The sequence below is a fragment of the Lepidothrix coronata genome, unplaced genomic scaffold, assembly GCF_001604755.1.
Source record: "Lepidothrix coronata isolate B3197 unplaced genomic scaffold, Lepidothrix_coronata-1.0 Scaffold6, whole genome shotgun sequence".
Classification (NCBI taxonomy): domain Eukaryota; kingdom Metazoa; phylum Chordata; class Aves; order Passeriformes; family Pipridae; genus Lepidothrix; species Lepidothrix coronata.
This window is the reverse complement of record NW_016690186.1, coordinates 5,388,745-5,401,897: the sequence shown is the minus strand read 5'-3', so window position 1 is coordinate 5,401,897 and position 13,153 is coordinate 5,388,745.

Genomic DNA, 13,153 nt, shown 5'->3' with positions numbered 1-13,153 from the left:
TAATCTTATTATAGGCACCTAGTCCCACTATGCAAAATATTTAGACTTCCTTTATTATAACAGGGGTTTTTTAAAGATTTTTTACATTTCTGGTTTTGTTTCCCATTCCTTTCAACTCTGAAATATCTGAGCAAAGAGAAAAAAAAAAACAAATATTTCTATCACAGAAAGATTCTATTGCACATACCACACAAATATTTTCTTGTTTCCAGGGCCAGAAGTTGGACTCTATGATCTTTGTGGATCCCTAACACTTCAGGTTGTTGTTCTTATATGATTTCTCATTGTTATTACCATTATTAATACCATTGCTATTAATATAAAATAATTATACAACACTGTGATTTTTATGAACATGACTAAACCCAAAAATCTCTTTCCCAAAGAATAAAAAAGAGGAGTTAGAGATGCGCACATGCCTGTAGGTTATGATCTTATTTGCAATATGAAGAGAGTGGTGAGATAGGTTCTATGACTGGAGTGTTGGAATGCAAGGACCCAGGCTCTTTAGGAAGGACAGGTAGGAGAGGCAAGGAGGAAATGTGACCCTCTAAGTCAAAGACCAGCTGGAGTGTACAGAGCTCTGCCTGGGGATGCATGAGGAGCTGATTGAGAGTTTATGGGTCAGGATTAAACGGAGGCCATGGATAGGTGACTTTATAGCGGGCATCTTCTATAGACCTCACGAACAGGAAGAGGGAGAAGATGAAGCCCTCTTTAGAGAGATAGGAGCAGCCTCGTGTTCACAAGCCCTGGTCCTCCTAGGTGTATTTCAGTCATGAGGATATCTATTGGAGGGAAAACACAGCCATCCAGGAGGTTCCTGGAATGCACTGATGGTAACTTTCTTCTCCAAGTGACAGAGGAGCCAACAAGGAGAGGTGCTAGGCTGGGCCTTGTTCTCACCAGCAAGGAGGGAGTGGTGGGGAATGTGAAGCTCTGGGGCAGCCTTGGCTGCAGTGGTCATGAAACGGTGATATTTCAGATCCTTAGGGCAGTGAGGAAGGCACACAGCAAGCTCACTACCCTGGACTTCAGGAGAGCAGACTTTTGTCTCTTCAGTCATCTGCTTGGTAGGGTACCAGGCAATAAGTCCCTGGAGCAAACAGAGGCCCAAGAAAGATGGTTTATATTCAAGGATCACCTCCTCCAAGCTCAGGAGCAATGCATCCCAATGAAGAGGAAATCAAGCAAAAACACCAGAAGGACTTCATGGATGAACAAGGACTTCCTGGACAAACTCAAACACAAAAAGGAAGCCTACAGAGGGTGGAAGCAAGGACAGGTAATCTGGGATGAATACAGAGAAATTGTCCCAGCAGCCACGGATCAGGTTAGGAATGCTAAGGTTCTGAAAGAATTAAATCTGGTCAGGGACAAAAAGCTTCTATAGATAAGTCAGTGATACAAGAAAGATTAGGGGAAATGTGGGTCCTCTCTAGAAGAAAATGGGAGATCTGGTTACCTGAGATATGAAGAAGGCAGAGGTACTCAAGGATTTTTTTGCCTCAGTCTTCATCAAGCACCACCCAAGTCACAGAAAGCAAAGGCAACAACTGAGATAATGTAGAAGATCAAGTTCAAGAACAACTAAGGAACCTGAAGATGCATAAATTCATGGGACTTGAGATGCATCTGTGCATCCCAAGGGAACTGAACAAGGAAGTGGTTAAGCCGTTATCCATCATATTTGAGAGGCTGTAGCAGTCCAGTGAAGTTCCCACCGATGGAAAAAGGGAAATGAGGGAAACAAGAAAGACCCAAGGAATTACAGGTCAGTCAGTCTTACCTCAGTACCCGGCAAGACCATGGACCAGATGCTTCTGGAAACTATGCTGAGACAAATGGAAAATAAAAGATGATTGGTAACAGTCAACATGGCTTCACTAAGAGTAAATTGTATCTGACAAATTTGGTGGCCTTCTATGACAGGATTGCAACATTGGTGGATAAGGGAAGAGCAACTGACTTAATCTATCTGGACTTGTGCAAAGCATTCGACACTGTCCTGCATGACGTCCTTGTCTCTAAACTGGAGAGACTTGGAGTAGATGGATGGTCAGTTGGTCAATAATTAATTGACTGAATGGTCACAAATCAAAAAATTGTGGTCAACAGCTTAATGTCTGTGTGGAGATCAGTGATGAATGGCATTATTCTGGAGCTGATACTGGGACCAGCCCTGTTTAAAATTCTTGTTGGAGATATGGACAGTGGGATTGGGTGCACCCTCAGCACGTTTGCTGATGACACCAAATTGTGTGGTGTGGTCAACATACTGGAGAGAAGGGATGCCATCCAGAAGGAACCGTTTCAACTCAAACCATTCTGTGATAAGAGGCTTGCCATTAATTAACAAAAAAAAGATAGACACAGTTACAGTCCAATCACAGTCCAAAGGTGGGAGGGCAGAAAGGATATATATAGTTAGCAGTGGCATATCCTTGCACAACACACAGAATCCTCTGTGTTGCTTCCTGGCAGTGCGGTCTCCCAGTCAACTTGAAGTCAATGCTTTGCTGAAGTACACTTTGGTTTCATACATCTTTCTAAAGCTAGTTTGGCAGACCTGCACTACTCAGGTGCATAACTAAATCAGTGGATGAAGAGTTCTGCCTTGCTGGAGTTCAGCTTATCAGTTTGGATGTGGGGTACAGAAACTGTTTATCATTTTCCTGAGTGACTGGTTGTTTTCTTAGGTGTGTTCCAGTACTCAGTGCACTATAAAGCCACACCTCTCCATTTTCACCACTCTCATTCCTGATCTAATTACATGTGCACTGTCATACTCTTGAGAAACCAACTGGATAACTTGCTAATATCATGACAACACTTCCTTTCTCTCTGTCTCTCTCTATTTTTTTTTTTTTTGGTTGTTGAGGCATCAGCTTTATATCTAGCAGTGATTGACACATTTTTAGTGTTTAATCTTTGCTTCTTCTTACAACATCCTTTATTCATCACAGTCATAAAGACATAAACTGCTGGTAATGATTTACTTTTTACAGAACGAAACACCCCTATGAAATCCAGTATTTGAAGATTTGTCCTTATTCTTATCACTTGCTTTTCTTTTGTTGGCTTTACCTTCTCATCTTTGTCTTTCTGTGAAAGAAATCCAAATGGTTTAAAAGTATCTTTGAAGATCAAAGATGGCAGTCTGTAGGTCAGTGGCATGTGGGTTTTTTCTAAATTTGCTGCAAGAGACACCTGTCTCTCAGGGTCAAAGTTCAGTACATTCCTAGCTGAGAAACAGCTGCCAAGGGAACACAAGGAGTGGATGACTGTGAATTCAGCAAAATGGCAGACAATATTGTCTGAAGTTGCAGAGGTATCAACATCTTTTGGCTAATGGAAGGTGTTTATACATTCCCACCATATTCATTAATTTCTGAATGCGTGTTCAAGCACTCTGTCATATTTTGAGCATGCATTAGATATATTAAATGATCAGAGATAGCACCTGGAATATTTTGTGTATCTTCCAGGGCAGAGAGGGAGCTGTCCTCAGAGATGACATCAGAAGAGGAAGCAGGGGAAAGTGGGGAGCATTATAAAGGTCTGGAGAGTGAAGATGCCCCACTGCAGATATCAGGGAAGGATCTACCACAGTGACAAGGTCTGCCCTGAGGTAGACCACTGTGGTACCCCCTGAGATGCCACAGGGCTCAGTACCAGTCCCTGTATGCACTGCCACTAACAAAAGGCACTAACAAAAATAATCACTTTTAGATTTGTATGGCTCAGGTCTGAAACATTTTAGACAAAATGCCATGTAAACGAAATTAGAAAAATATATATCTGCTGGTTTAAAAGAGTTTTCTGGAGTCAGGTTTCCCACATAAACCACTAGAAGGGGGAAAATAATAAATAAATAGAAAACAACAACGAGAATAGTCAACATGGAGAATACCCTAGATTTTCTGATATACCTAGAATGCTTGTTCAAGTGACTTAAACTAAGTATGACTTAAAAATTATCATGTATCCTTTTGATATCACACACAGGATGAGCACCTGACATCAGTTTTTGCATCCCACTGGCTTCCCCCATGCTCAGAGGCAGTGCTGTCATAACCAAGCTCGTTGGGAGCTGCGGCTGCTGTGGTGGTGGTGTCTGTGAAAACTGGAGTAGACAACTGAGAGAAAGGAGTTTTCATATGTGTAGTAAAAGATGCATTAATTAAACTGGATCCTACTGGAAAGCAGTAGGATCCAAAACTTTGCAGCGGGTCAATGCATTTCCTCCATGTTATGGTGATCAAATGAGAAAACTAGTCTCTTGAGAATAAAGAAGAAAGAGAAACAAGTTGATTTTGTGGATAAAATGCAGAACTTTATAACAAATCCTAATCTCTGCATTGTACACACAATTAATGGAAAATAATAGACAAATATTTTTATAAGAAGTATTTTAAAAGAGAAGCTTCAATAAATGCCAAATTGTATATTTGCTTGCACAGAATCTCAGTTGCACATGTAATCTCAGTAATTGCTTCCTTCTAATTAGACTTGTAATAGGTACCCAACCCAGTCTAGATGTTCTTCGGCAACTTGTCTGAGAAGTCCATGGGCCAGATTGCAACAGCAGCTGACACAGGAATGATGGAGTAACACACCACAAGCCTGTCTGTCATCAAGTGACCAGTGCAAGGGTCGGCCACATCTTCAGTTCACACACAATTTGGAACTTGGATAAATCCCACCTATCTGACAAAGTGCCTGCCCAACAAAGGAATCAAAGAGCATCATGTTAGGAGTACAGCCACTTCAACTTTCTAAAAGTCAGAAAAGGCAATCTCTGGAGGCTCATTTTTGAGCTGTCTTGAGCAGGTGACAGTCTATTGACTATATATGTATTTGTGATGCTCACCTTAGGTAGGTGACACAAGCCTAGGCTTTGAAGGGATATAAAGGAAAGCTGGTCCACAGAGCATAGAAAACCAATAGTAGACACACAGCTTACTATATGCTGCTCAGTCTCTGGTGATCCCCTTTAGGCCCTGGGGGATTTATTTCTTGAAATTAAGGATGTGAAAAATCTCCACCATCTGCTCTTCAGCAGAGCATTTGTAAGGCTTATAAAACTAGACCATTTCATGTCTTCTGGTGTTCAAATGCACCTGTGTCAGGAGAATAAATTAAAAACATGATTCACATAATTTAAGATTCCAAGTTCATGGATCTGTATACAAGTCTTCTGTAGAGGTGCTTCTTGCTCTACTTGACTACATAAATTAGGGAAACCCATTTCACCTACAGAAGCACATCTCCCCTCATGGGACCTATTCCAAAGTTCAGCAAACTCAAAGACATCCTTTCCCATGAATTCAATAATCTCTGGTCATCACTTCCCAGAGATGAAAGACAGAATGCAGAACAACTGGAGAGATAAAACAAGCTGATCTTTATTTTCAGCAACACACCATGTAAATCCTTAATGGTGCATAATGACTGATATTTACAGGGAAGGCTGACTCTTGATTAAAAGAGAAGTTTAGTAGTCATTCTTAGAAGGTATGCTCTTTATTTTGCTGTGTAAGGTACCATCATTCAGTAAGATGCCAGCAAATGACCTGGAGAAGGTGACTAATGAACAATTACTTTCTGCTTCTCATAACAGAGTCCAATGAAATAATCAGTTCTCATGTTTAAAACGACAGAAGGAAGAATTTTTTCACATTGGACTTAACTAAATCTGAGGAAATCATCGCCAGAGGGTGTTTTGGCGGCATAAAAGTGTTAAATTAATGAAGAAAGGTGCATCAAATACTGTTAGGCATAGCCTTATGAATGCAATTTCCAGCTCATGAAGTTCCTAACCACCAGTGACCCTCTTCCATGAGTTCCTTTCTGAACTTGAGTGCTACACTAAGCAACTGCTGTTGGCCACTTTCAAACTCTAGCTGTTAAGCTAGGGGGAACTCTGGTCTGATGTTTATGGCTAGTGATGTGATACATTTTTATGTCATTATCCCCACTTAATACTTTTATTAAGACATCTTCTCACAGGTTCAGTTTACATAGATCCTCAGCCTGACATGTTTTATAGACCTTGTGTGGAACATAAAAACAATTCAGATGCCTACATTACCAGTGCTCATATAAAATCAGAAAATAAAAATGTTGTTGTACTAACGAAGTTGATGCATAATATGTTACGTAAACAAAGTGTAAAACAAAAGTATTACATCGTGGAAAACAACTAAAATACATATTTCAAGCTCAAACCTGGGCATTGCTTTTTCACTAGGAAAATAAATAAGAAATCTGACATCTTAAAACATTTTTGTGGGTGACATGGAAATTTGTAATGACTTCATAAAAACTTGTTGAAATTGAGAGAACAGGGATCACTACTCAGGAATTCAGTATTTTATATTGGTCACAGAGTATTGTAATACCACAGTTCTCCCTCTACAAAGGAAAAAGAAAATAACTTTAATTTTACTTAGCGATTTTCATGCCTTATTACCAATTTTTCCTTAAAGCGCTGTACTAGAGAGATGATTTTGACCTTACTGATTATTGTTGCCAATGGTGATACTGTAATGATGATTACTGAACCATATTACTTCCACTTTCTCATTGTGCCTAAATGCCCAGATGCAGGCTACACCATAAAATACGCCTTGAAAAAAGACAAGGTTATCCACGCACCAAAATAATTTGGAGAGTCAGGGCAGCACCTGAAGTCATTATCAATGTAGTGATGACTAATTTGGCAAAGAAAGCCCCAAGCAAATGGCTACTTCTTCAGGGACCCAGTTCATACTTGAATAAAGCTGCATTCAGAATATCTTTGTGCTATTAGTCATGCAATTCACACAGCAATCACTGCCTGAGCAGTCAGATTAGACAAGAAATTGCATGCTTTGCTTGTAGCTCACATACTTGGACTATATACTCAGTCAAAAAGAAGCAATCACACTCCCAGCAGTGTCATGACAGCTGCTTTGTAATTGCAGTGGAAGTGTAAATGCTCCTTGAGCCTCACCAAATGCAGCAGATGAAGATTGCTGACCATGCCCTGCAACAGTATCTAGAAATACTTGGTCATTGCTATCTAAAGCCTGCACTGTAACCCCCTGTAACCCCCTTCAAGCATACTCCATTAATTAGAGTTGAGGCTCCAAGGGCTAGAAAGAAAGGCACTGCTTTCTTTTCTCTCATCTGTCCTTCCTTTCTTTCCAGGAAGAAGAGGTAGTTGAGGGATTAATTCTCCTCCCACCAGATGTGAAGACATTTCAAGGAGCATCCACCCAGAAAAATTCCTGCTACCTCTCCATTAGCTCCACTGCAGTGAGAGCTGGAGTGAGAGCAGGTCTGTCTGTCTATCTCTGATCTGTCTATTCAACTCAGCAGTTTTCAGGGGGAAGGAAACACATCAAGGTGTCTGAGATAACACAGTTATCCAGAAACCCATGGCTGTGTTTGAATAAGACGTGAATGTGACTTTCAGTCACATTCTTTTGGCAAGAGGAGAAAAAACTTGAGAGTAAAACTAGGATGAGAGCACTGTGCTGCAGGGGATTACTTGTGTTTGGGTACTGAATGCAGTAAGACTGAGTAACAATATAACATTGCTCAAGTTTCAAATCCATGGATGCTTTAGAACAATATATTTAGAGATAGCGAGTTTGTTTGTGTGAGTTTAGACACAAGTTCCTGCCTCATTTGTGGCCTGAACATGGACTTGAATTATATATACAAAAATATATATGTGAATACTGATCTGAAAAAAATCAAATTGTCCTGTCATGAATGATGAGCTTCTTAAGCTTATACACAGATTTTACCCTTACTGTTTACGTCTCCAGTTCTTAAAATTATATGTGGTCTTTCACACCCTTCGCTTGTCAAGACAGAACTTCTGCAGCACATGAGATAGTATCACCATCAGAAAATGGCTTGTTTTGAGGTTAGATGGGAAATTCTAGCTGCAACTGATATTAAAAGGCTAAACACACATATCTTTGGATCTTACTAACATACACATTGCTGAAATGTGCAATGTCAGTATAGATTTTTCCTTTGAGAGAACAAGCTGCAAAATTGAACTGAGTAACCCACATTTTCACACTGAAAGTCAGTGAAAGCATTCCTAAAGCCCAGAAAAAAATTCTTATCATGTGCAAAGGGTTAGCAAGTCAACTGAGGGAGGAATACTGGAAGAAGGACTCCAGAAACAGTTTTATAGCCTTGCTCTTTACACCTAGGCAATTTTCTGCTCTTCCGCTTGCTTATCTGAAGGTAAACCCTGCTGAAAGTGATCCCTAACTTGGCACCATCTAAATCAAATTCACCTTTAACTGATATAAGTGTAGGGGTTCACGCTTTATGTTTCCAAGCCAAGATTTTTTGGTTGTTGCCTTGTTTTGTTGTTTTTTTTTCTTTACTGGCTGCTGAAATTAGACTTCTAAAATCATCTTCTTTGGAAGAGATGCCATGATGCTGTTACCCAACATGGTTTTCTAATTCACAGGCCTGGTTTTAGCAGTGCCAACCTGGTGGTGCTTGAAAGTCATGCCACTTAGATGTCTTCACAAGCCTGTTACTTGGTAAAAGCTTTTAGAAATGCCGTTTGAAGTTGAGCTTCCACTTGTCATAAAATTGGTCCTAGGTAGCTCTATTTTGCTCCTATAGCACCTAGATCATTATTTTCTTGCTTCTTCAGCACTGTCTCCCTTAAATCTAGGATTATGATTGTTCTTCGTCCCAGCATGGAGGTTCTATTCTTTATCTCTAAGCAGGATAGCTCATAAGATTTTTAATGAATTTTTAGTTAAACAAAATATACAGTAAAAGCAAATCTTCCACATTACTATTAGTTTTATACTCTTAAAGCACTGAAAAACTTTGTCTAAATGCTAAAATATAGAACACATTTCAAACATTAGGACTGAATTTTGCTTATCCACATTGGTTTAACCACCCTATTCTTCTCAAAACCCAACCTTCTCTCGCATGTACTTCACTCGGTTTTTTGGTTTAGGTTTCGGGTTTTTTGGGGGGTTGGGTTGGGGTCTTTTTTGTTTGCTTTGTTGGGGTTTTTTTAGTTTCTGTGATATCATATATGACTTTGGAATTATTTAAATTCCATATGTATAATCAGATACCACTAATTATCTTTCATATAACACTGATGGTTGAAAAAAATGCAACAAATAATTAAAGATATAATAATGTTAAAATACTTGCAATAAGATATAAACTGTAGATTGCTTTTTGTTTAATAAGCTATAACAGCTGAAAGATGTCTGGAAACAAATGTGTATAGATGTTTTATTTTAGAGATAAGACAGGTTTTCAACCTGTGCCTGTATTGACCAATCATTTTCTCTTGAGGCTCTGAAGGCAAGATTAATTCTGACTTGTGAATTAAGTCTTCCTCAGGAGATAATAATGAGTAAGAGAGGATAACTTTGGGGTTTGAGAGAGATGGGCAGGGCTATATTCCTCTAAGACTTTCTTGACTTTCCACCACGAGACTTGAAGACCTCTGAAGAACTCCACTGGTCAGCACCTCGTGTTCTCTGATGTCACCTCCCAGATTTTGCCACTATGGGGACATGGAAGTGAATGTTCTATTTTATATCAGAAGTCTGTACTCTGTCACTGCAGACCTGCCTTACACAGAAAACGCAACAGAGCTGGTCCAGATCCTCCATGCAAACAGGCCTAGGATTGGGGAATTGTTCTTATGATTGTCATAGTAGAAAGATGGCAAAAGCATCAATACTGACTTTCAGTGTTGTGACTCAACATTTGGGGGGAGTCATGGTGGTAACTCATGAAGGCAACATTAACCTGCATGTAAGCCTAGATCCTACTGCAAACCCTAGAGTCAGTGAACTTGGCGTCATCAGAAGATAAAACTCACTGGCTGCTCAATATAAATAAAAGAAAAATTTTATCCCAAATTGGGAGAATAAGAAGGCAGCCAGGATATGCTAACTGCTTGAAAAAGTAGCAGGTGACTACTACCCAGGGCACTTACAAATCTGAATATTGTCTTGTTGCTGTTGACTCCAAAGGTTTGAAAGAAAAGACAGGCATTATCTCAGAATGAGCAATTTCTTTATTATATTGCTCTAATCATTCTTATTTCCGCATACTCTTTCTTACATACATTCTGCTCCTTGCATCATGTTTAATTTTCCTAGTTTTGTTGCAAGGCTGTCTTTCTGATTATGTTCCTAGGTTTACCCCACACATTTTCTGCAACTTCAGAAGCTATAGTTATCATCACATTTATTATTATCAACAGTCACTAACAACAGCAGTAAACTGAATGAATAGGGTGCAAAAATCATCTATTCTGAAGAAACTAAAAAATTGCATTTGGCATGATCCTACCAAAATCAAATTCTAACATTCAATTTCATATCCAGACAGATGGGACCATAATATAATGAGAGAAATCCTTTTGGACTGAAATGGATGGTTAGCAGTCTGAAATAACCTTGACAGGAAAAGCCCACACTGCATACAAGTTTTATCAGCAACAACACGGATCCTGCTGATATTTAACTGAGATTCCCGAAACATATCAAAACATAAAGTACATAATGAAACACAGACCTGTGTATCACAAGCAATGCAAAGTGTGTCTCTGTGCCTTACCTGTCAAACAATTCCCAGGAACTTCAGCTCCATAAATGTAAAATCAGATATATCAGAGATGAGTGCACCAGGTGAGACAGAGTCCTGCCCCTGCTTTGCTGAATTGTTTCAGACCAGTCACTTCATCTTGCTGTGCCTTGGGTTCCTCATATTAAAATAAGGCAAATCATGCATCAATTTGATAAAGCTCAGAGCATTTTCCATTTGCCTTCTCTTGCTAATAAAGACACTCTCTTTTTTAGCCTTCCATATAGGTCTGAATATAGCATTGATAAAATAATTTCAATCTACATTCCTGGGTGATTGCCAGAAAACAGTAGTTCAGGAAAGACTTAGGCTGGCTTTCGCTTTCAGAATGAAGGTCTTTATTAATTTAAGTATTACAGATTCCCCAGATACTGCTGCGTAAACATGCTTCCTTTAATCAAGAAGATAAAGCTAGAGCTGAAAAGTTTGTTTCCATTGTTGGGGTTTTTCATTTCCCACACAGGAAGGCAAAGTTGAGAGTGCAGTGTTAGGGGGTGCGTTCATGACTATCTCATGTAGATACAAGACCCTCTATGGGGGAATTGCTTGTTGATGACCTGGAGGACAAGCCTCCTCTCCGAATCCCATGACAGGGACAGGCATGAGTCATACTGGGGACTGTGCCAGGAAGGGTGCAGGACCAAATATTTTCCTGTGAGATGCTCAGAAAGTTGATTGAAATGTCGTATATATGCGTGTATGTATATATTTGTATGAAAGAAGACTGCACCAAATATGGATGAAGCAAGTTTGAAATCCGCCGCAGGCTTGGACTGATGATGCAGTCTTGGAGGTGCATTTTAAAAAAATTACTCAAGAATGGTGTTTTAAAAGTAACAAGACCAACTGTCATAGGTAAAGAGTGCTTTCTGAAGTGCTTTCTGCACTTTCTGCACAAGGTAGCATGTCAGTTACCTTGCACAAATGGAAGTCTCTAGGATCTGGACTCTTAGCTGGCTCTGTAACATCGGTAGGTGACTGGCTGAATTTTTAGATACCAAAAAAAATTTTGAAAATTCTTTCATGAAAAGAAAAGTCAAGTTTTGATTAACTGCATTATATGCCAATTACATTTTTAATTATAGAGTTCTGTTTACAAAATGATCCTCAGCCCTTTCCTCTACTGTTCTGGAAGGTACTAACAAGGGTAAGAAGAAAAAAAAAAAGCATAAAAGCCTTCATATAAAATATAAAGGAGATAAAAGTTCCAAGAACAAAAAATGACTGTTAGGTAGATGCCACTAATTCTATGTTATTAACTCCAGCATTCCCAAAGGGTAATGGTCAGTGGATTAGGATTTCTTCTTCAAGCTGGATTAAATTACTCTATTTTTTTCAATCATTTTCATTTAGACTAAACTATTTTTTAAAAATTGTTAATGTGCAAATTATATTTTTCAAAGTTTGAACATTTGTTTTGAAATCTTTTTGAAATTACATGACAAGTTTTCCCATTAAAGAATTATTCTAATTTATTTTTTTCTGATAAATCCATGTGCACTCTTCATAATGAGGTGTGGCAAAGAAAGACATAGTGTAACAGCTGCAGCTTTCATTTTCACTTCTTCTAGGGCTATTGTCGTTTGAGGCATTTTATCGTCTTTTCTAGATCAAATTATCTTCTGTCTTATAATAAAAAATTTGACACAACAGAAGTTGGATATTTTGGTCTGTAAAAGAACATGCCTATTTTACATTTCCAAGAAATAACTTCTATTCAGTAGTCAAAATGGAAATTCAGCACTGCTAGGAGCAGTTTTGAGTGAGACACACTTTCAACCTTTCTTGATTTCTTATCAAGCCTCCAATATAGCTTTCACATGCAGTGATTTCTTGATAGTTTAAATTAGTTTTATCAATCTTCTTTCTGGGATACTCCAAAAATAATCTACTGACTCAACTCTCTGCAGGTCTGTAGAGAAGTTTGAGAACTACTCATTCTGAAGCTCTGTTTGCCCTTTTTCTATGGCCACTGGCCCACTTCATATTGCAAAAACATAACAATATAGGCCTGACACCAGATGCACAGAGTCTATTAACTATGAGTCTGGTTTATTTAGCACAGTTTATTGAACACAACATATATAGTTCTTTTGGATTGCCAGTGATAAATGCATTAACTGCAGAATAGCTATATATAGCACTAACAATACAATTGCCATCACAAGTTTAATTTACCAAGTCAAAACACGAAACGTAGCTGAGGACACAAGGCTTACCAAAAAGCATGACTTTTGTGGAGGCAGAGGAGGACAAAACTGCCAATATGTCCCTACAAATTTAGTGTAAAAAATTTGGTACAGGTATGAAATTGGGGTTCATCTTATACCTTATTTATCTCTATTGTGTAAAGTGCTGAGGGTGGGACTGTGGTCAAACTTTCCATTCTTTGTAATCATGTTGTACACAATATTTCTTGGTAGGAGATGTAGGAGATGGACTTGCTTTGTACAAAACATTTCTGAATATCAAGCAGAAGAACGAGACCACGCAACTTCCA